Source organism: Ambystoma mexicanum, chromosome 7p (assembly GCF_040938575.1).
Source record: "Ambystoma mexicanum isolate Mex_15411 chromosome 7p, UKY_AmexF1_1, whole genome shotgun sequence".
Classification (NCBI taxonomy): Eukaryota; Metazoa; Chordata; class Amphibia; order Caudata; family Ambystomatidae; genus Ambystoma; species Ambystoma mexicanum.
In genome coordinates this window covers 221,195,893-221,219,119 of record NC_090939.1, presented here as the reverse complement: position 1 = coordinate 221,219,119, position 23,227 = coordinate 221,195,893, and the positions used below count along the sequence as shown (strand labels likewise).

The following is a 23,227-nucleotide window of genomic DNA, read 5'->3' as shown; positions in this document are numbered from 1 at the left end:
TGCACTCTACTGAACGTTTCCTTAAACAGCACGTGCAAGTGTTTGGTGGTGTGTGTTTTGTGTGTGGGAGGGGACATGATAATGGGGTTTGTGGGGAGTGCGTGCAGTGAACATAGTTCCACTACTTCTTTTCGTACACTTCGACCACTGGTTGAAAACTGCTTTAATATTATCTAGGATTCCCAGCCTGACGGGGAATATTCAATAAGCATGTGAATCCATGAAAGATACCAGTGTTGGAGAAACAGTAGTTAAAGGTAAGTAACTTACAACTTTTGCCATCTCAGTCCATCCACTTTATTGGTGTGGTTCTGTCTACTTTCCTGGGCAGGGTGTTCATCACGAAAAAAACGAGTGGTAAACATATTCTAGATAATAAATGTCCAAGAAGCTGTTTCGCGCCTCGGCTTTTCTGTGCCTACTGGGTCTCGTAGATTCATGGATTTCGGTGGTGCCCGAGACCTGACTGCGTATGAAGTCACTTCAGTGGCTACTTCGTCAGTTGTCTCCGTTCAACGGCATCATGTCAGACCTTTTGCGTGTCTTGGATACTGTTTTGCAAGACCTCATATGATGGTTGTTGAAAGAAAACCTTCTGAGAGGGTCATTGCTTCAGTAAGCTTGGCCCTAACTGACATTTGTCCTGGATGTGTCCTTGAAGGGCAAGGGCACTAGCATGTTAGACCAGGCAGTGAGCAGCCTTTGATCACCTCAGAAACAAGAGAACACATCTGTTCTAATGGATTCATTCCTCTCACTGATTCCTCTTCTATGATATTAAAAATTCAGCTTTTCTTCTGAAACTAATCTACCAGGCCCGATCCGAGCATGGCATTGTATATTTTGGTACCGCGCCCTCCGTTCCTTTTTCAGCATACTCTGTTCGCTTTGGGATCACACACTTTAAATCTTGTACGTATTGCGGCAGAGAAATGTCTGTCAGATACCCACAGGATTTCTCTTTACTGACTGGGCAAGAAGCACAATACCCAAGAATGTGGCTTGTGCCAATTCATGCATCCCAACGCCCTCCGGGAAAGGGCAGGCAACTCTTCACCTACTTCCACAAGGACCAGAGTCAAGTCTCGTTTAAGGAAATGTGGCGCAGAGCGCCAGTCCGAACTCCTATTGTCCATGAGCAAGGGGAAAGAGAAGAAGCAGCAGCACCTCAAAAGGTCTCCCTTCTCACCATCCGTCTTCTTTGTCTTCCAAGAAGAGGCGTCCCAATTCCAAGGACTACCCTGAAGCGGTGCCACAGGTACCATTTCCCAACTAACTCTCCACACCAGAAGAATGGGAAAGATTCTGTTTGACGCTTGATTTCTTAGCCAAGGCCCTGATGCCAGCTTCTTGCTGGAAGAATTTTACAATGAAGGTACATACATTCATGTATAATGGTTGTGTTGAGCTATCCCTTGATAGTGCGCCGAAAAATAATGGAATGGCAAGTAGTGATGATTAATCAATTCCTGTTTATTTTTGTGATGTTAGAGCCTTTGTGGATGACACGTGTTTCGGCAGAGCTGCCTTTATCGAATCCAGGCTATATAGATAGCTCATAAGTCACTGCATAATGCATAAAGGTGCTGAAGTTCACAGGGATGAATCCCTCCCGATACAAAGAAGTCCTCCGTATGTACGAGTGTCCTACATTCATGACCTGGCCGTTCAGGGGCCTGGCGGTTCATCGGCCTGGACACCTCCCCTTGAACTGGATATTTCACATGCCCCAGGAAAAACAAGCAGCCTTCCAAAAACGTATGTCTAAAATTACTGAGGCGCTCTGCCCCCTCTGATCCTGCCTTCTTGTTCACCGGTGCCTCCCGTGAGTGTTTGGTGGTGCAAGTCGCCAACACCAATGTGAAATGATCCACTTTACTTTGTATCTGTTGTTATATTGTAAAGCGCTTTGGCTTAAAGCACTATATAAATTCAATAAACATAAACACTTTCCCCACTTATCAACCTGATTGAGGATGGGGTGGAGTAAAAAGCTGGATGTTTTTGCTTCAGGCCACATTGCTTTCTGGATGGTGAACGCCTCCTGCACCTTAGACAAATTCTACTTTAGCCTTTAGTCTGCTGTGGCTAGTGCGGCCGATCACCTCCAGGAAGTAGATATAAAGGATGGTTTCTTGGCTCTTTTCTAGGATGGCAAGGGATCTTCCCACCAGATGTCGCAGTCTAGTCATGACACTGCAGACTCTCTGGGTCATGCGATGGCCACTAGTTCTGTGCTTCATCAACACTTTTGGGTGTAGATGTCTGGCTTTGTCCAGGACGTACAGGCCAAGCTCCTTGGTATTCCCTTTCACATGATTAATCTCTTTAGAATGAAGGCCAATGACGCCTTGCAAAGGTTTTAGATTTCCATGGTGACCGCTAAGTCTTTGCGCTGTCCAACAATAGTTGTGGTTTTTACCCTTCTACTCCCTGAGGGAAAGGTCAGTCAAACCCCATGAAAACTACAGGTAGAGGCGCAAAAGTGCCCATTAGAGGTGGTCCAGCAGCAGCAGCCACTGTCCCCTCTGCTGCCCAGGGTGCAAAGCTGCTGTGCGACAGAAAGCACAAGTTTCCTGTGGGGGACAGGAGGCATTTCCTTGTGCAAAACAAGCTGGTCACAGACCACATCTGGTGCTTGAGTCTTGCAGGTCATACATCAGGGACACTGTTTCCCTTTAATTCAAAGTCTTCTAGACACCTTTCTGTACACCATCCCTTTACCTCTGGATCTCATCTTGGAGGAGGGCCGCCAGCTTCAGTGTTAAAATTAGTACCGCGCTTGGAATGAGGGAAAGGGTGGTATTCAATTTACTTTCTCTTGCCAAAGAATGGAGGCTTATATCTGATCATGAATCTATGGCTGTTGAATTTGTACCTGCTAAAGGACGAATACAAGATGGTGACTGGCCCAGATCCTGTATGCTTTATATCTGCTGGATTGGTTGGTTTCACCGGACCTTCAGGATGCATACTTCCATGTGCCTCAAGTACAGGAAATACTGGAGGTTCGTTGTGGGCCAACATCACTACTAGTTCAGAGTCATCCTGTTAGATTAGGCATTTCTACAGCACCTATGGTTCTCGCCAAACTGTTGGCAGTGGTGGCAGCATGCCTCAGGAGGGAAGGGCATCCATATCTTTCCCTACCTGGACGACTGGCTCGTTCGTACTCGCTCCACGGAGTGGGCGTCAGCATATCGGTTCCGAACATGCAGCCTGTTGCACAGCTCAGGTTTTTCCCTAAACTTAAAAAAAGACCCAGATTTCGACATCCCAGTCCCTCCAATTTATCAGGGCTGTCTTGGACACTAACATTGCCCCCCCCCCCCCCCGGAGGATCGTGTTATGTGAGCATCTCTGATGTTTATTGTCTTTAAATCACAGGGAGGGATAAGTTCCTGCCCCAGCCTTTCTGTGTTTGCTGGTCCTCATGCCTGTGCATGAGGTTGCTACAGTGGTTCCTTCTGTGCCAGTAGTCCAAGTATCAGGGTCACATGTCAGACCTTCTACAGGTGCAAAGCCATGTTGCCAAAGACCTTACGTGATAGTCCCTGAGTGGTAATTTATTGAAAAGTGTGTTGTTTCATCAACCCTGGCTGTAGGTAACTGTTAGGGAGAATTCTCTGTTTAGGCTGAATTTCCTAACCTAGTGAGTCCCCCAGCAGGTTTGCTGGATTTTTGGGGTTTATTTTTTTCTCCTGCCAAGAGTGAGACTCTCTTACCCTCACTCTTGAGCATGATTTGAGTGTGTTTCTTTGAATCTAGATGTGTTTAATGGGCTATGGGGTCTTTTACCCCATAGGGCTTCATGTGTTTTTGTGATGTGCGTTACACAGCACCCTCAGTGCAGTACCACAGGGGTGTCATAGTGACCCCCCAGTATAGACTCCATACCCTGGGACTGACTACTGTCTCCCAGGGCATGTAAAGTCACCATTGACTTTACTAGTCTTAAATTCTGAACAGAACCAGTACAAACCATCATATTGTGGACGTACTGGCTGGGGCAATTCAATTGCCCCGGGGTCTGTTAGTCGAGGGGGCACATCTCCGTCCCCCCTGATCGAGTTTTGGCTGGTGGCAGTGGATACTACTTTTTATATTCAACCGCAAATATTTTCCTATGGGATTTCCCATTGTTTTAGGCTACTATCTTTATTTAATTATTTACGGTAGCCTCGAACATACCGCCGGTTTATTTAATTAATATTAATTCTCCGGTTGGTATTTTTTGCCAAAAACTTGATTCTAAAATGGCGTTTGTGTTCTCTTCTGTGACTCCAACCCAAGTCGAGCCCTTTATTCCACTTTTTGGCAGGCTTCTCCACAGAAGCCCTCCAAAGTGGTGCCACTCAGTCTGGGGTACTTAGGAGGGGTGGAGGGGGATTTAGGGACCCTGGACTGAGTTGCCTAGGCAACTCAAGTCGCACTCCGCCCTGATTGGCCCAAGTGTTGAGCCGGCCTGCTCACCACTTAGCATGTTTGAGTGACAGCTAGGCTGAGTGAATGGGGTTTTTCTGCATAAAAGCAGGGCTTTGGGGACTGGAACTTCAGAAGTCGCCACAGGACCTAAGAATCCGACGAGGGAGAAGCTGAGCCGACCTGCCACGACGACACCACCGGTGGAGCGCTGCTGGACCGTCTCACCACTTTTCCCAACGACAGAGGAGATCTCCCGCCGGAGAGGCTTCTTCCTTTGACTGGTGGGGATAACCAGTTTCACTGTCTTTTCACCTTCCCGACGTACCTCCTGGCCGCCTTGCCTGTGCCAAGCACCCCGGCAACCGGGATACCACGTTTTACCACAACTGCAAAAAAAGGTACCACCTTTAACCGGAAAACTCCGCGGCTGGTTTCTTCCCTGGCAGTGCAACGACCTTCATCTTTCCTCCAAGTCGAGATCTTCTCTTCCCCTGGACGACGACACAACTTGCACCCACTGCCAGGAACAACTGCCACCGCTGGAGGATCCTTCCCACTTAAGGTACCGTGTCCCGCCTGGCTTCCCTTGCCACCGACTGTACAGGGTAGATTTAGTCCCCGGCTTTCGAACCTGGGTTGGCCTGGGACACCCTGGCTAAACTTTCCTGAGCCCCTCTAAACTCTTTTTTGAACTCTCTGCAAGACTTTCTAAGCCTAGTGTAACTGTGTGATCTTGGGCGCATTTGTGCTCTGCTCTCTCTAAGAGTGGGCCCAGGCTTTGGACTTTGGCTCACCAGTGACTTTTGCTCTTCTGCCTTGCTAACAGTGTTCCTAAATCTTAGAGTGGTGTACCTTTCCATATTCTGTCTTTTTCCCTCCCTTTTTCACAAACTTATTGGAGTGCCATCTAGTTAAGCGCTCACCTCTGTATGAAAATAAGTGGTGTTTTACTAAGACTTATCTGATAAGGAAAAAGGGGTGTATATATTACAATAGTAACTGTGTTTAGAATATTTTACAACAAGAGTGCTGGAGTGTGTCAAACAGTGTGTTTTTAAATAAATAATTAAATACTTTGATACCAAAGCTCTGGTCAGTGTTTGCTTGTATTGGTGTGTCTGAGTGCCTATTGTGTATACTTTGCATACTGCCTAACTCTTCTTGAGGGAAGTCTGACTGCTCAGCCACAGCTACCAGGTAAATCTAAGTGGTACAGACTGTTACCAAGTGGGTTTACTGCTAACACCTGTAGTCCTAAATCTTTTGCAGTGTTCCCTAAGGGAACTGCACAGGTTTCTGCCTAACAGTAACAATGGTCACTGATGTATCCCTGACCGATTGGGGCACCAACCTGTCGGACCTGGCGTTGAGTGGACTGTGGTCTCCCTCAGAATCTCTCGAGTACATCCCTTTGCTGAACCTGAGTGTGATCATGCTACCCCTGGTTGCCTTCTGTTAGGGAGAATTCTCTTATAAGGCTAATTTCCCAAACCTAGTGAGTCCCCCAGCAGCTTTGCTGGATTTTTGGGGTTTATTTTTTTCTCCTGCTAAGAGTGAGACTCTTTTCCTCCCACTCTTAGGCATGATTTGAGGTATGCCTTTGACTTTGTATGTGCTTATGGGCTATGGGGTCTTTTACTCCATAGGGTATCATCTGTTTTTCATGTGTGTTACACAGCACCCTCAGTGCAGCAACACAGGGGTGTCCTAGTGACCCCCAAACATAGACTCCATACCCTGAGACTGACTACTGTCTCCCAAGGCATGTAAAGTCACCATTGACTTTACTAGTCCAAAATTGTGAACAGAACCAGTACAAACCATCATATTGTGGAAGTACTGGAAGGGGTTAATTCGATTGCCCCTAGGTCTGTTTTCAAGGGGGCACTGTCCAGTTCCCCCCTTGTCGAGTTTCTGGCTGGTGGCAGTGGTTACCACGCAAAATATTCCACCGGAATATTTCCTATGGGATTTTCCCATTGATTTTAAACGCACCACTTTTTGGTGCAATGTTAAAGATACCGCCGGTTTATTTATTTAATATTAAATCAACGGTTGGGTCTTTTTGCCAGAACTCTTTTAAAATGGCGTTCGTGTCCGTCTCTGTAACTCCAACCAAGGTTGGGCCCTTTGTGCCACTATTTTGGCAGGCTTCTCCACAGAAGCCTGCCAAATCGTGCCACTCAGTCTGGGTTCCACAGGATGTGTGGGGAGGGGAATTGGCACCCTGGACTGCGTTGCCTTAGCAACTCAAGTTGCACTCTGTTCTGATTGGCCCAGCGGTGAGCCGCCCGGCTCACCACTTAGCATGTGAGTGACAGCTAGGCTGATGAATGGGGGTTTTTCTGCATAAAAGCAGGGCTTTTGGGACTGGAACTTCAGAAGTCGCCACAGGACCTAAGAATCCGAAGAGGGAAGAAGCTGAGCCATCTGCAGCGACAACACCACCGGTGGAGCCCTGCTGCAACAAACTCACCACTTTCCCAACAACAAGAGAAGATCTTCTGCTGGACGAGTCTTCTTCCTTTGAGCTGGTGGGATCAACCAGTTCGCCCCTTTCGCCTTCCAAAGACGTCTCTTGGTCGAATCGCCCGTGCCAAGCGCCCCGGCGGCCAGATAGCCAAGCTTCACCACTTTGACCGTGAATAAAAGGAACGCACCTTTTAACCGACGAACTCCGCGGCTGGTTTCATCCCTGTGCAGTGCATCGACTCCAAGTTTCCTCCTCAACGAGATCCTCTCTTCCCCTGGTCGAAACAACAAACTGCAACCACTGCCAGGAACAACTGCCACCGCTAGAGCTTCCTCTCTCTTTAAGGTACTGTGTTCTGCTGGGCCTCCCTTTCCACGGATTGCTAAAGGTGACCCTTAAATCCTTGACTTTCCAACTGGGTTGGCCCCAGACCTTCACCCCCTCCTTTTTTGAACATTCTGCAAAGAATTTTTAGTGCATTTTAAACTGTGTGATCTTGGCTATATTTCCATTTCGCTTTGCTCCATTTAAAGTGGGCCTGGCCAATGTACTTTGGCTCTTCAGTGTATACTGCCTTTACTCCCTTGCTTTGAACTTCTAAAAGTGTTGGGAACTGTTTTTTTATGCCCTGCCTTTTTCTCTCCCTTTAACTTAACTATTGGAGTGCCATCTAGGTTACACGCTCACATCTGTTTTAACAAATAGTGGTGTTTTAACTCTGACTTGTCTAATAGTTATCAAGGGAGGTGTTTATACTTTATCTGACTGTGTTTTAACTTACTTTTGATTTGGAGTGTTAGTGTATTGCCTACAGTGTGTTTTAAATCAATAATTATATACTTTTGATACAAAGCTCTGGTCAGTGTTTGTTTGCTCTACTGTGTTTTTAGCCCTATTGTGTATGCTCTATATACTGCCCTACTCTTCTTGAGAGAGGTCTGACTGCTCAGCCACAGCTACCAGGTAAATCTGGGTTGTGCAGACTGCTACCAATTGGGTTTACTGCTTACTCCTGTAGTCTTAATCTTTTTGCAGTGTTCCCTAAGGGAAATGCACAGGATTCTGCCTAACACCTTCCTCACCTCTGTGAAGGGCAAGAATGGGCTGGTCCTGATGGACAACAGAGTGTCCATAAGCTACCTCAACAAGTAAAGTGGTGTGGGCTCCTTGCTGATACACAGAGAAGAAATGTGATTGTGGTTCTGGGCATTTGAGAACAGCGTCTCTGATGGTTGCCCATCTTGCAGGAAGAGGGAAAGTCACGGGCGATGTTTTGAGCACAAAGACTTTGGCCTTCCATGCGTGAGAGCTCTGCCAGGAAGTTCTGGAGGAGGTGTTCTCCCACTGGGAAACTCCTCAAGTAGATCTCTTCGCTTCCAGTGTGAACATTGGCCATGTCCAGTGGCCACTGTACATGTTCCAGCTATAGGTTTCCTTTGGGGCCCACTAGCCATGCCCTTCAGTGCTGGCCAGTGACCACTGACTTTGGCTGTGCCCACTGTATATTTTTAAACACTAGTTTCTTTCACCCCCACTAGTTTCAGCCTTTGGCTGTGGCCCCTGCACATGTTGCACCAATAGATTTCTTTGGTACCAACTGCCCAGGGCCACTGGCACAAAGACCATGTTTCCCTGCCTAGTATATGTGATCACAACATATATCCCCCATTTATTATTTTTCCTCCATTTCCATTCCCTTGATGATCCCACAATAATGACTGCGACAACCTTCCACCAATTACCGCGATATGTAAAAGTCCTCAAAGGCACTCCCCATGTTCCTCCCTCCTTTTCTCATAGTCCCTCGGGCCACTTGAGTTGATTTTTTTTTTTTCTCCTCACTGGCCTCCTGCCATTACTTCCTTGCGCTCTTTGCTCCGTGCGACGCATTTTTGTTTCCGATCGCGTCTTCCATTATTTCCGTGATAATCTTGCGAGATTCACCCAAAACTCCCCATATAATGCAAAAACGTCTCCACTGTAACTGACTCCCCAGACCACCCCCAACTTCACATGTCTTCTTTCCATCTTTATCCTGATGCGATTTCAACCTTTTTCCTCCTCCAAATAACTTTTTTTGCACTTTTCGTTTTCGCAAACCCCCAATATTAATAATGTAATTGCTCGCCACAAGCAAAAAAAAAATCGACTTTTCATTTTCAAAAAGAGACTGCTGCAAAGTAACATGTGAGAAATAGCTATAATTTTGGGATAAGCGACCACTGCCTTCCCCGACAAATATTTTAAAACTGACTGGACGGAATAGCCCTAAACCTGTCCCGGGAATTAAGTCAATGCTTTGTGGCCAAGTTGTTTCTTGTTTGGTCCAATTCTGCCCAGCGGTTTTTCTACTTCGCCGCACAAAAATATGGACATTTTTTTCTATGGGAATAGGCCGAAAAAACGCTGATTTGGATTTTGTTTTTTTTTTTTTTTTGTGTTCAACTTTTTCAGTTTTTAACAAATCTTTTCCCTCTAGCAAGTCAAAAGTTATTAGCAGTAGAATTTTCGGATTTCGTATGGATCTAGGCAATCACCTTAACTGTAGTGAGTCAGCTGCCACACTATATGCTATATTTTTAATTTTTTGAATTTTTTTATTTAAAATGATAGTTTATATATAAACTGTTCATTTGAATTTTCATATACATTTCATTAGTTTACAATGTTTAAGAAAGGTGCAGACAACAAGACAAAAACAAGAAGAACACTTCAGTTTAGATTATATTCTAAAATGTCAATCAAGAATTGAACTATTGTGAAGATTAGTTTTTTGTTTTTGCCTTCAAGCAGCTTAAGCCATCTGTTATCTCCTTCCTCTTGTTGCTGGGCGATGTTAAGTGCTCCCCCGTAAAGGGCTCTCTTGGCAGATAATTCGGGACATACCATGACTAGATGTTTAAGGGATTCTATGGCATCTATGTCCTTGCAGTATCTGCAGAATTGTTCATCTTTTGGTATTTTGCGAATGTGAGCTAGTCTTTGTCGCGTCGGGAGAATGTTGAAACGAAGTTTCATGAATATTATTCCGGATAGTGGGGGTCAGGAAAAAGTGTGAGATACTGGGGCAGTTCATTCAGAGCTTGTGTATCAAATGATGAAAGTAAATACATGTTGTACCTCGTTTTGTCTTCTGATGTTTTCTGCCAATCATTACGTTGCAGTTTAACCTTTGCACGTTGTGGTCGTTTGATAAGCATTTCAACCGTAATGTCTTCTTTTGTCATGGCCAGGAAGAGTCGTGACTTCCACTGTTTCAGCACTGTATTATTCATCGCCTGAGGGATTTCCTGTAGGATTTGTAAAGCAGGTGTTTCTTCTCCATTTATGATTTTTCGTAGGAAATCTAGCTGTTTCCAGAGAACTATTGAGGCGAGTGATTGCAATGCTACTTCAAAGCAAATTTGTGGCATAGGAAAATTCTTGGGGAGAGGCAAGATCTTGCGCCAAAATAAAGCTTCAAGCTTTTGCCAGTTTATAAGGGTAGATGTAATCATAGCTTCACTCCCATAGATAATTATAGGGACGACTTTCTGGCGATAGAAGGTTATAATAGGATTCAGCGAAAATTTGCCAAAACGCTTATGAAGCATCACCCCTTGTCGAGCCAACGATTGAATTTTAGTCTCTAAAGTGATTGCCCAGGCTAATTCTGCCTTATGTTGGTTCAACACAACGCCCAGGTATTTGAAATTAGATACATTGGCAAGTGACTTGTTATCCAGTGTAAAATTTGATATCTTATTTCCAAATTTCGTATTTCGATAGGTAGTCAGTGACATAGTTTTGTTTTTTTTGGTATTGATCTGTAGTTCGTTCTCTTTCATGTATGTTTCTGTCATACTTAGATTTTCCTGTAGCCCTACGGGTTTCTTATCGAGAAGGACTATGTCATCCGCGTACATCAAATATGAAATCGGCACTGAATTGATTTTCGGTGGGTTCAGAAGATATGTTTTGATATTGGCAGAATAGTCAGCTGTGTATAGATTATATAGCGTTGCTGCCAACGGACAGCCCTGTTTTAGTCTGTGCCAAGTTGTTATCTCATCAGTGGTGGTTCCTTCTTTCGTTAATCTAATCGAAATTGTAGTATTGGAGTAGAGTAGCTTAATGGGTTCCAATATCTCTGGAGGGCATTTCCAACTCGCCAACCTTTTCCACAGAATGTTCCTATTTATGGCATCCAATGCCATATGCAGATCTATAAAAGCTGCATAGAGGGCGTTTTTAGATGATAGTGCTTCATGTTTTAGAACATTTAGAATGAATAGGTTCACATTCGTCCCTACTTTTGGGGTGAATCCTGTGTGTCTGGAATCGAAGCGGTTGGTCGCTTTGGCCCAAGCGGACAAGTTTTTAAGGAGATATCTTGCGAATAGTTTGCCCAAAGGGTCTAACAGGGCAAGTTGGCGGGATCATCTCTATTGCCCTGTTTATAGATCGGTATCAGTACCGCTTTGGACCAAGTGGTGGGTAATATCTTTAATGCGTTGACCAAGGTTAGAATGTGATCCAACAGATTCGCCCAAGTCTCTGAATCTCGTTTGAGGGCAGCATTGGAAAGTCCATCGGGACCGGGTGCTCTTGATACATTTAAATTGTTAATCACCTCTATGAATTGCTCTTTTTCCCAAGTAATAGTCCAGGTGTTTGTGCTAATGGATTGATCCAGATGTTCAACTTGGTTTCGAGATTTATAGAGATTCGTAAAGTGTGTGATCCAGTTCTTTTCTGTGACGTTGGCTACCATCAAATGCTGCTGTCCTGGATTGCTATTTAGCAAATTCCAGAGGGATCTAAGATTTTTATTGCGCAAAGTAGCTAGCATGGCTTCTGCGTCGTCTTGTTGTACCTTGGACGCATTAGTTTTGTTCCAATTTCTATATGCTTGCTTGGCGTTCTTGATCTTTTTGAGATTTTCTACAGTGGGATCCTTTGACCACTTCCGAATATTTTGCCGCATATTTTTTTTTTTGTTGCTATTTCTGGGTTGTAATAATGACAATGGACTGGTTTCTCTATCATGGATTGTTTCGTATGATATGGAATTAGAATACATTCATAATTTATTTTGGTTCTATCTGACATCTGTGTTTGTTGGAAAATCTGTGGAATAGCAGCCAGCTGATTATTGCTGATTCTTAGTCTGGGTGTTGCTCCTGTTATTTCCAAGTAGAGGGGGTGGTCGCATGTGTTGCATTTCCTCCTGCCACTGAGATCTTGAGCATTAGGTGGTCACTTTTGGAGGTAGGGAATACTTGAAAGCCTACTAGCTTATTGATAATATCTTAAGACAGATATATGTAGTCAATAATTGCCGTCATTTTTCTAGCTGCCCAAGTTGGCAGCAAGCAGTTTAGTTTATCATGCGGTTGATTTATTAGTTCAAGGTCCCTCATGGCGATTTCTATTGCCCACCGTTGTGCTCTTGTTGATAATTGTTGAAATTGTCTCCTTTCACCTTCTGCAGTATACAAATGTATATTGAGGTCTCCACAGATGATAAAACTGATTTATATGCTATATTCATCTTCTGTTATAGCTGAATTATGGTTATGTATACCTATGCAAACATTTCATTTCCCGTATGGAAGCTCTCTTCGATAATTCTCATTTGATAAATTAATTTGGCCTCTCATTGTTTGCGCATGTGATCTCGTTCTCATGTTCATTTTTTTCTGTGTTTTGGTAACCAATTAATTTAATTTGCTTTTAGTTTATTCTCTGAATGATGCTGTTCCCCGAATGTTGCCAGAGAGTACCCCTCGTGTTTTTTTTTCAATTGCTAGGAGATGTTCTTAGATCTTGTCTTTGATAGTACTTTCTGCATATTTATTCTCGTTTGCAAAATATAATTCTAATGGATTGCATCCTTCCGCATATTCCTAATCTGTTGAAATTTTCAGCATTGGGCATAGTGCAGCGAGTCACTGGCCACCCACATACTTGTATGTCCTGTCCCCTTTCCTCCAACCTTGTGGGGCATCCCCCAACATGGGGACGGTACTGGAACCTTTGGCAGCAACAAATGAGCTACCCCTTTAAATTTAGCATAGTGCACAGAAGCGCGACCCCGGCGTTGGGAACGCCCCAAGCCCCCGCCCTCTGGTGCCCCATCTCCGTCCCTTTTTCTGCACAGACAGTGTCAGACCGGGCAGCTAGGCGCAGTAACTTTTCAGCTTTCTGCATGCTCCCATTCTTTTGTTTTTGAATTTCTTCACCTCCCATCGGTGCCTTGCCTCCCTGGCGCATGTCTGCTGCTGGAGGCTTCATGAGAGGCGCATCCTGCGATCGGTCGTTCCCGGCTTCCCTCCCCCATGCGCTCTGCTGAGAGTTCCTGGGGCCCAACCACCACTGGGACGCGTGCGCGGCTTGCAGCTCTTGGTCACCGATCCTTGAAGAATCTTCTGTCCTGCTAGCGCGAGATATTCCATTCTTGACCTCCCGGTCATCATAAGGACTTTGTCGCCAGGAGCTTGCGTCAAAAGAAGGTAGGTGCTTAGTCCAGCAAGGCCCCCCAGCACAGAGATTCCTTCCCAGTGCCTCAAACCGGTAAGGGGACGTTGGACTCTGGATCTGGCAAACCCGAAACTGTTAAGGCTACCGGCTCCCAAGCTGAGGGGCCCAGGGGCTCTTCTGGGCGATCCACTGAGGGGCGCTCCAGCTCTTCCTCATGTTCTGTACCAGGGTGCAAGGGGCCTTCGAGCTCTGATTCCAGGCGGCCTACTGATGCGCAGTCCCATGAGACTACCAGCTCTAAGGGCTTACAGCCTACCGAAGCCATCTCTGAGGTCGGCGCTCCTGCTTCAGGGTCGGGGTCAAAAAGCCCTAGTCTATTTCAGACCCGACACAAGGTACTGGTCCTGCGTGCTCTCCCTCCCACGGTGTGGGAGGGAGAGCACGCACGGTGTGGCCCCAAATGGCGGACAAGCATGCAGAGGAGACCTGCATGGCAGATTGCCATCTTAGATGGGCCCCATCACCTTCAGAGTGGGCCACTCAAGGGGGTTCCAGTCCTCTTCTTTCAGGTAGTGGTGTTGGGCCCCTCAGCACAGGGCTACATTTATGCCTCCCAGCCGTTTGGATTCCATCAGGAAAATAAGCCCAGCGTGGCTGAGGGCCGTGCTCCCCATCGTAATCTGACTGCCTGTGAGGATCGCTTTTTTGAGCACTTCCTCGTCCTCGTGTGTTCCCCTCAGATGTCAGGGCTCCTCAAGGACCTCATCAAGGAGGTGGTTCTGCAGGTCGTGCCTCCAAGGCTCCCTCCTCCGGTCCCTGTACTGCAGCCTGTTCGCCATCCAGTCCACGCCCTGCCAGTTCCTCTGAGCCTTCTGCCACCAGTACCACCAGCTCCTCCCCCTCTGCCTATTGATGTCCAGCCGCCTTCGGGAGCCAGCCAGGAGGGACCCCTTCGGCTCCTCAGATGTAGGATCCAGACTCCCCTCCGTCTGGCAAAGAAGGGGCGGGGGTGATGTCGATGACACGAAGGATGAAGAACCTTCAGCTTTGGTTAAGGCGTTTTAGGACCATCTTTAAGGCCTTGTAGATTTTCTTTTTTGGTGGTCCCCCATCCAGAGCAGGCCCCCCAGGAATCAGGGGTGTTGGCAGAATTCCTGGCCTGGCATGCCACGAGCAGCTCAGGTATCTGCCTTCAGAAAGACGTCCTTTCGGTGGCTAAGAAAGTCTGGGAGAGCCTCGGGCCCACGCCCAAGTCAACAAAAAATTTGACTACTGTTTTTGGCACTTGGATGGGGAATCAGTCCTTCTGGCCTCCCACCCTCAACCACACTCTTCAGTCGTGGCAGCGGCCCTTGTATTCAAAGGCATCCTCGTCATCTTCCATTGCAGGGGCCACCTCCAGCTGTCTGTCCAAGGAGGACATGGCCCTTGAGTCTTTCGGCAGGAGATGTTACCTCAAAGCTGGGTTGCACCTGTGACAGGCTAAGGCAGACACCCTCCTAGCCACGGCTAACCAGAAGCTGTGGTCTGAGATTGAAGAGTTCCTACCTGCCTCCCCTGGAGAGTCCGGCCTCCTTCAAAGCAGGGCTGGTGGAGTTCCGTGCAGTTGCGCACAATCTCATGGAGTCCTCTTTCTCACTTATCGTCACGACTAGCAGAGGCCTCTCCCTGGGTGTTGAGATGAGCAAGACGGCATGGATGCACACCACAACATTTTCCTCGGATGTGCAGGAGAGGATTCCAGACCTCCTTTTCGAAGGGACGGACCTCTTTCATTCGTCCAATGATGACAAACAAGACCTCAATGCAGACTGCTAAATCCTTGACCATCCTAGCTAAAACACAGCAAGCGTCCTGCCTCAGATGCCAAAAAAGCAATGACATATCAGTCGGGGAACAGGGCTTGCCTGTAGGGAGCTCGCCTGCCCCTCTTTGACAGCTGGAATTGGTTTTTCAGGAGTCCGTGTTTTTTCAGTAGTCTACACGGGCTTTAGTCTTCCTCTTCCTTTTCCTCTACCCTCATTGCCTCCTCTGTTGCAGATGGGGTCGCCAGCACTGTTGTGGGAACCCTTCTTCTTTTGGACATGCAGGCGGTGGAGCCGGTGCCTGAGTCGGACAAGGGCTCCGGCTTCTACTCCAGGATTTTTGCAGTGCCCAAGAATAACCGGGCTAGCCTGAGTGTAGTCCTGGACCTGTCATTCTCCAACCTATATTTACGTTTCAAACGTTCACCCCAGCACACACAGCGCAGTTGCTGTGTGCATGGGACTGGATATGTTCCCTAGACTTTAAAGATGCAAACCTTTATGTCCTCATCTTCCAACCGCACTGGAAATTCCTGCGATTCACAATCATGTCACATCACTTCTTCCAGTAAAGGGTGCTTCCGTTCGGCCTCAATTTGGCCCTTTGTGTGTACACAAAGCTCATGAATGCGGTGGCTGGCCTCATTCGCCTGGAGGGTCATCACCTATACCCATATCTGGATGAATGGCTGGTGTGAGAAACCAGAGGGTGTTCTCACATCTACTCCCCTTGGATCCTCTATGCATTTGGCCAGGGAAAGGCCATCGCTTTTGGATCCTTACCCTGTGGGTGGGCAAGCGAGGGAGGACCACCTGGATGGAGGGTTCTTTGGATTGGAGGTGAGATACCCTCCGGTAAGACGCAGTATTCTTCATTCTCCTTTCAGGAGGGAACCTCTCTCCCAGAAGTAGTTATGTGATATTGTGTACCATACTCCCTTATCGCTGAAAAGAGCAGGAGATCCAATCATCCACAACGTTTTAGACGGAGAGTGACAAAAACAAGGAATAAGGTACCGTGGACCGAAACACAGTATTCCCCTTGTCCTTATGACAATCGGCCTAACCCTCTCCCAGCCTTTTTAGGTCACTCTGAGGCAGTCCCCCTTTCTTCCCCTCCTGGGATACATCACAGTACTAAGACGAAGAAGAAACAACTGAGAGTTATGAATAATACACATTTTCTCCACTATGGTACTGAGACTAGGAAGAAGCAATTGAGAGTAATGGATACCATTCAATCTCACCACTTTGGTACTGGCACGAAGCAGATGCAGAAATTCAGGCATGTCCATGTAATCAGGGCCAGACCGTGTTTGTTAATGGCATACACCTGCTGCCCATTAATGTATCACAGGTGTTTAAATGGTGAAAGGCTGAACCACAATTAAGTGGCAGAGAAAGAGCAAGAAGCAAAACCAGGAGCCGTGCAGAAGCAGGGGAAGCAGAGAAGCCAACAGAATCTTCTGGCATAATAATACAGGATGAGGATCCCACAGAAGGGGAGTCTGGCAGCAAGCGCTGCTGAGAAGCGGAGGCAAATATGCGCATGATAACTAGAGAGCAGAACAAAGTACCCGGCGCACAGGCTTTCCCGATCAGGGAGAAGCGGTTAACAGGAACAGAGTTGCTAAGCCCGGATAAGTGTCAGTAGCACTGGAACAACTGGGACGCTCCGAAGAACCGTGAAAGTAGTAGCAGTTTGTGGCAACAAGAAAAATTACCTTTACTGAATACAGAATTGAATGAAATAGGCCAATTTGCCTTTATTGAATACCGAATTGAATGAAACGAGTACAATTACTCTATTGATTGGAATGAAACCTGCAAATTTGTCTTTAACACAGAATTGAATGAATGAAGCAAAGTTGCATCTGTTGATTTAACAAATTGAATGAATAAAACAAAGCTGCAATTTCGGAGTACCAAATTGAATGAAGGAAAAGAAGTTCCATTTATTGAAAACCGAAGTGAATGAAATATACAAAGCTGCATCTTTTGAGTACTGAACTAAATGAAATAAGCAAAACATGCATCTGGAAAACACTGAATGAAAGCGAAGAACAAACTTGCCAAATAATAAACATTGAACTGAACATAATTATGAAATCAAGTTGAATGAAAGACTGAGGGCAGAGTAGGAGTATATTAAAGTTGTGGAGCTATATTGGAGAAATATCTTGTTTGGCTGAATACTGAACTTCTCAAGGAGACCTGAAAGTTCCTGGTTGCGTGACCTGTAATGGGTGGACCGTGTGGTCTAAAACTGCGCCAAGACCAGAGAACCTCTATATGCTAACAAGGAAGTTTTCTGTCGTGGAAGAAATAAATCGACCATTGGTGTATACCACACTTGGGGAAGGGTACCCTAAGTTGTAAAGAATTGATGAAATATGAAACCAAAGCTCCAAGAGACTTCTTTTGTGTCGTCTTTTGATATTGAACTTGGGGAAAGGAATCCTGAGACATGTTGCCCTGAAATTACTTATTGAACTTGCGGAAGGGTATCCTGACCTTTACAAAAGTGTGGAACTTTATTGCTTTAAGTTTGAAAGAATGTGAAACTGAACATTGTAATGAACTTATTAACATGTGGGGAAAAGAACCTGAAGATTAAGATTCAGCTGGTAATAGCTCAAACCTTTACTTTTGGAACACCCTTTAGTTTATGGCCGACATGCCAACACATTGTTTTGTATTAGTTACGAGGGAAAGAATAGGTTTTGGACACCGACTTTTTGGATACCAGTATGTACTAAGCTAGTCATTTTTGCTTGTAGGTGTTAGAGAAATCAACACCTGGGTTGTGAGGAGAAACAAATCATACGACACTGAATTTTGTATCTAGAATCAAGCTACATTGTAAAGAAAGGTACGTTGAGATGAACAGATAATTGTTTATATGAGCTTAGTGTTAGTGCTATGATGGAATATAACAGGATCCACTTATGTTGTGCTATGGTTTGTGTGTTTACATGTGTATTAGGAAGCTGAACTAGAATAATTCTCAACAACTGAGTAAGACACACAGGAAACTAAGGTGAGAGTAATTGAATTTGGAGAGCCTTGCATATGCTCAAGGTGCATTGTAGAATATAAGGAAATAAATTACATGACAATGATTGTATGAAACAGGATATGATTTTGGTGTAGAGCAGCAATTGATATGTAGGTAATTTAGGGATATAAGCAATAATAATTTCTGTGCCTCGATTTTCCAATTTGGGTGTGTGCTTTTAAAATCTTGCACCCCACTGCTGCATTGCATTCTGAGCCCCTTGTTCGATTTTCAAATTGGGGTGTGTGCTTTTAAATTTTTGCACCCCGCAGCTGCATTACATTTTGTGTCCCTCTTATAACTACCAGGCAACCGGGTGAGTTTGGGCTCGGACTGTGAAGTCCAACCACTCCTCTATCCTCTGCCACCATGAGGCACTCGCCGTTTCTCCCATCTTCTCTAACTGCTACACTATCAAATACCTCTCCCCACCACCTCCCCCCACTCCTTAAGAAGTCTGGAAAAAAAAACACAAAAAGACTGACTGCCAACCCATCGCAGACACCTATGTCAGTGCAACTTCCAGGCATGTCTTCACAGATGTCCTCTTCTCTGTACCCTCCCCAGAGCTAAGGGCTCAACTCATCTCCACCCTCTCTCCTTTCACATTAATGGTGGCACCAAGTGGGGAGTCCTCTTGTCGAGCTTCTCATCCTCATGGTGTATCATTAATGTCTACCACACTGGCACTATCTTGGTTCAGGGTCCTCAACCCAACCTCCTTCTCTTTGACAGGCACCTGCCGGCCCTCATAAACGTCCTTCCTGCATTTGCTTCTCCCCAGCCCACTCTCTCTGTCCCTCCGACTGGTGTACCATGCCCCTGTACCCCTCCTCGGAAAACCCTCAAAGGTGGTGACCTCCTTCATCTAGCCACACTGAACGCTCATTCAGCAAAAAAATACTCGCCGACATCTGCCTCCTTCTTGCAGACTTGGACCTCGACTTCCTCATACCGAGACATGGTTCAATGCTAGCTCAGTCACTACTTTTGACTCCCCTCTCCCCGATGGCTACAAGATTTTGTCCAAGCCCCGCCCTAACCATGCTGGCGGTAGGGTTTTCTTGATTTTTCCCAGAGTGGATCCCTTCCTCCCTCATTCCCACCCAGGCATACTCTTCCTTTGCGAGCCTGGTCTGCAGGTTGGTCATCTCTCCCTCCTCCTCTCTGACCATTTCCACTATCTACAGGCCCCCTAGCTCTACCACCCTGGTACTCTCTGAATGGGCCGACTTGTGCTCCTCTCGCCCACCTCTAAACTCCTTCTCACAGGCGATTTCAACATCCATCTAGACTCCTCTATCACAACATCCACTCTCTTCCATGACCTCTGCACTTCGCTAGCCCTCTCCATTCTCCCTTCTGGTCCAACCCACTTGGCTGGACACACTCTGGACACCCTCATCGACTCTGATCTCTCTCTCTCCCTTCCACTGGTCATCACACTCTCCTGGTCAGACATTCTCTCCTCGTCCCTCACCTGGGTGCCCTCGGCCCTCTGACTGCACCTCAAGTCCTGCCAACCTTGTTCACAAACATTTGTCCGATGAAACAAGTGTCAGCTGCTGCCGTCACATCCACCTTCACACACCCCGTTTACTCCCCATCCCAGACTCTACCATTGACTCTGCTCTCAGCAACCTCCATTTGGCCATTACCAACACTCTGGACATTCTTGCCCCAGTCATGAGGATCCGCCGGAAACCTGCCTCTAAGCGCAACACCTGGTACGCCTCTGAACTAGCAGCCCTGAAACGCAAGTTCACCCTCTTACAAACTGGCCTGTTGCCTGCTCCAAAGACTATGTAAACTTTCTATCCACACCAAGAAAAACGGCCCACATCCAGGCATAGGTCTCTGGTGCATCCAACAACAGGGCTGAACTCTTTAAAATCTGCAGGGGACTAGCCAACGCATCTGCAGTCTCCTCCTCACCCGTCCCAAGCCCTCTGACATGCATTGTCCACTCACTTCACTACTAAAACGCAGGACATCCTTTCAACATTCCTTTGCTGCCTCAACCGGTCGTGAATGTCCCTGCTAGATTCCATATACACAAAGGCTCATTGCTTCAATGTTTAAACTGTTCCCCAATACCGGACCTTGATTGTGTCTAACATCACACTCCACCTCATTGTGTTGTGTAGGGAGGGGAACCAAAGATGGACTCCCCGTCCTTTCCGCCTCACAGTTGACTGTGTGACAGTAATATGCTTTGCGAACCTGATCTCCGTTTTGGCAGTCCATCTGTCGAAATCAGGCTGGCGGATGCTCTGAGCAGGCATAGCACGGCCTCACACAAGTGGGAAGGGTGCCACGAAGTTCTGGAGCTTATCTTCACTCAATGGAGTACCCTGACGGTGGACTTGTTTGTCACGAGGTCCAGCAGTAACAGCAAACAGTTCTGCTCAAGGGAATTCCTGGCAAAGGCTGCACTGTGGGATGCATTCCTGGTGGAGTGGGTCTTCGACCTCCACTATGCAGTCCTTCTGATAACCGTCATCCCCCAGCTTCTCAGTATGTTGAGGAGTTTTCAAGCGACCATGATCTAGATCGCCCCTGATTGGGCAAGGAGAACATGGTACTCTTGATGACCGTCGATCCAGCTCTCCGGTTGCCTCAGCGTCTGCACTGCCTATCCCAGTCAGCAGGTCGGGTTCTTCACCCAAACCTACAGTCCCTCAATCTTCATGCATGGCTCTTGAAAGGATGAAATATGATGACTGGGACTTCTCAGTAGAGGTTCTTTTTTTTTCTTTTTTTATAGATCTGTTTGTTTTCAACAGAAGCACATAAGAAACAACAATGGTCGCTAGAGCTTGGTTACAGCATGTCAATAGTATGAGTCAATATATCAAGATCCCGGGTTAGCGGGGAAAGGATAGTGCCACTCCACAGTTCCCTTAATGCGTGATGGAACGACCACGAGGGCAGTACATTGTTCAACTCTCACTCGATACCCACCCATCTCCCCCAGACTTTCTGAAATTTCCCAGGGCAACCTCTGACATTATAGATTTGTTTTTCAAGGGACGCACACCTGTCAACCTCTTTGGCCCAGCGGCTGAGGCTTGAGTTTTTCCGCAGAACCCCATGTTGCAGCCATAAGCCTCTTCCCCAGCCCCAGTGCCACAACAAGGAATGTCTTCTCATGTCTGGTGAATTCCACCTCCCCCAGATTCCCAGTAACACCAATTTCAGATCCTGTGGAACTGGAAACCCCAACACCACATATAATTTACGGATACATCTCCCCCAGAAGTCCTGAATTAAGTCAAAGCTCCATACCTTGTGGCAGAAGGTACCCTCTCGCATCTCAGGCACACCCCGATGTCTACTACCACCCATCCCACTGTGACATCACTGCGCAGGAGTAATATGCCTGATTCAGTATTTTCATTAAGCAAAGCCTGGCATCTATTCCGATGTCCCGTGGGAACATTAATGCCTCCATCCACTCCTCAGACTCCAGTTGGCCCACCTCCGTCTCCCATTTGTCTTTAAGTCAGGACAACTCCTGGGCCCAGAAAGCAGTGAGTGCCTGATATAGTGTGGAGCTGACCTTAGTTGGAATTCGTTCTGGGAGAATATTTGCCTCCAGGGGGGGAGCATTTCGGGATCTCCTCTAACACAGGGATCTGAGAGCCAATGGCGTGCTTTAATTGCAGATGTCTGTAGTAGTCTTTGTTTGGAAGTTTAAACTTCCCCTGCAGTGCCCCAAATGTCAGAAGACGCCACTCCTGTACTACATTCGCAAGGGTGCAGATCGCTTGCTCCTCCCAGCTCACAAAATGTCCCATTTTCAGGACTTCTGGGATATGCCTATTGTTCTAGAGGGACTGGCCCAGTGTTGGTCTCTCACCCCAGTCAATGTAGTGATGAGCATATACCCAGGTTTGACGGATGTGCTGTGTCATCTCCGGCAGTTCCTCAGTGCCCCTCCCATCTCCGTACAGTACGTGCAGGGGTGTATTTAGTCCCATTCTTTTTCTCTCCCCCCTTGTGTGGGAGGCCAGGTTCATTCTGGAACCATTCGTTCACCACCCCGTCTGCGCCACCCAGTAATAGGTGCAGAGACAGGGCAGACCAATTTCCTCCCTCCCAAATTGAGTGCTGCAGGGTTTTGAGGGCAATACAGGGTTGCCTCCCCCCCCGTAGGTTGCCAACGATGGATGTGAAGTTCGCCTTGGGGACAGGAAGTGGGGCGTTGTTAAGGGTATAAAGTAATCTCTGGAGAGTCTGAATCTTAAAGAGGGCCGCTTTGCCCATCACTATAATGGGAGGGATTGCCAGTGGACCATGTCAGCCGATAATATATCACCGGTTGCAAGTTGAGGCGTTGGAAGTTGCACCGGTCTGGGCCTATTCGGAGACCGAGATAGAGTATGGGCACTGCCTAGGGATCGCCCCATCTCCCCTCCGAAGAGGAAAGGGGATTGTTTTTTGTTTGTTCACCCCAAGTCCACATAACTTCTGGTATTCTGTGAGGATGCTTGTCACCACAGGGCAGGAGGTGCTAGTGTTGATTATATAGATAATGAGATTGTCTGCATAGAGCGAAACCTAGTCTACACCTCCCCCATGGTCATGTGAATCCTGTTCATTCCTCTGCTGTCCTGAATTTTATCGGCTTCGGCTCTATGTCCAGCGTGAAAAGCAGGGGGAGAAGGGACAGTCCTGCCTAGTCCCCCGCACCAGTGTGAAAACCCTGGAGGACACCCCATTGACCTGCACAACCGCTTCCTGAGAATCGTACATTAGTCTGACCCAGGACATAAAGCTATCCCCAAATCCCATTTGCCCCATAATGTCCCATAAGGCATCCCACCCTACCGAGTCGAATGCCTTCTCAAAGTCAACGGCTAGGAGCGCTAGTGGGTCTTATATCGCCGAGTCCTGATCAGTGGCAAACTACACCCCGTGCAGGTTCATCCGAGAAGATCTGTAGGGCATGAATCTGCATTGGTCTATGTGTACAAGGGAGTTTATCACTCCTAGTAGCCT

General features: G+C 46.8%; 1 protein-coding gene across 2 annotated transcripts in view; it reads left to right on the top strand.

Moving 5' to 3' along the window:
- The window catches only part of TTC3 (tetratricopeptide repeat domain 3), a 2,698,168-nt gene that overhangs the window by 1,666,404 nt on the left and 1,008,537 nt on the right, over positions 1–23,227 (top strand). The window lies entirely within an intron of this gene.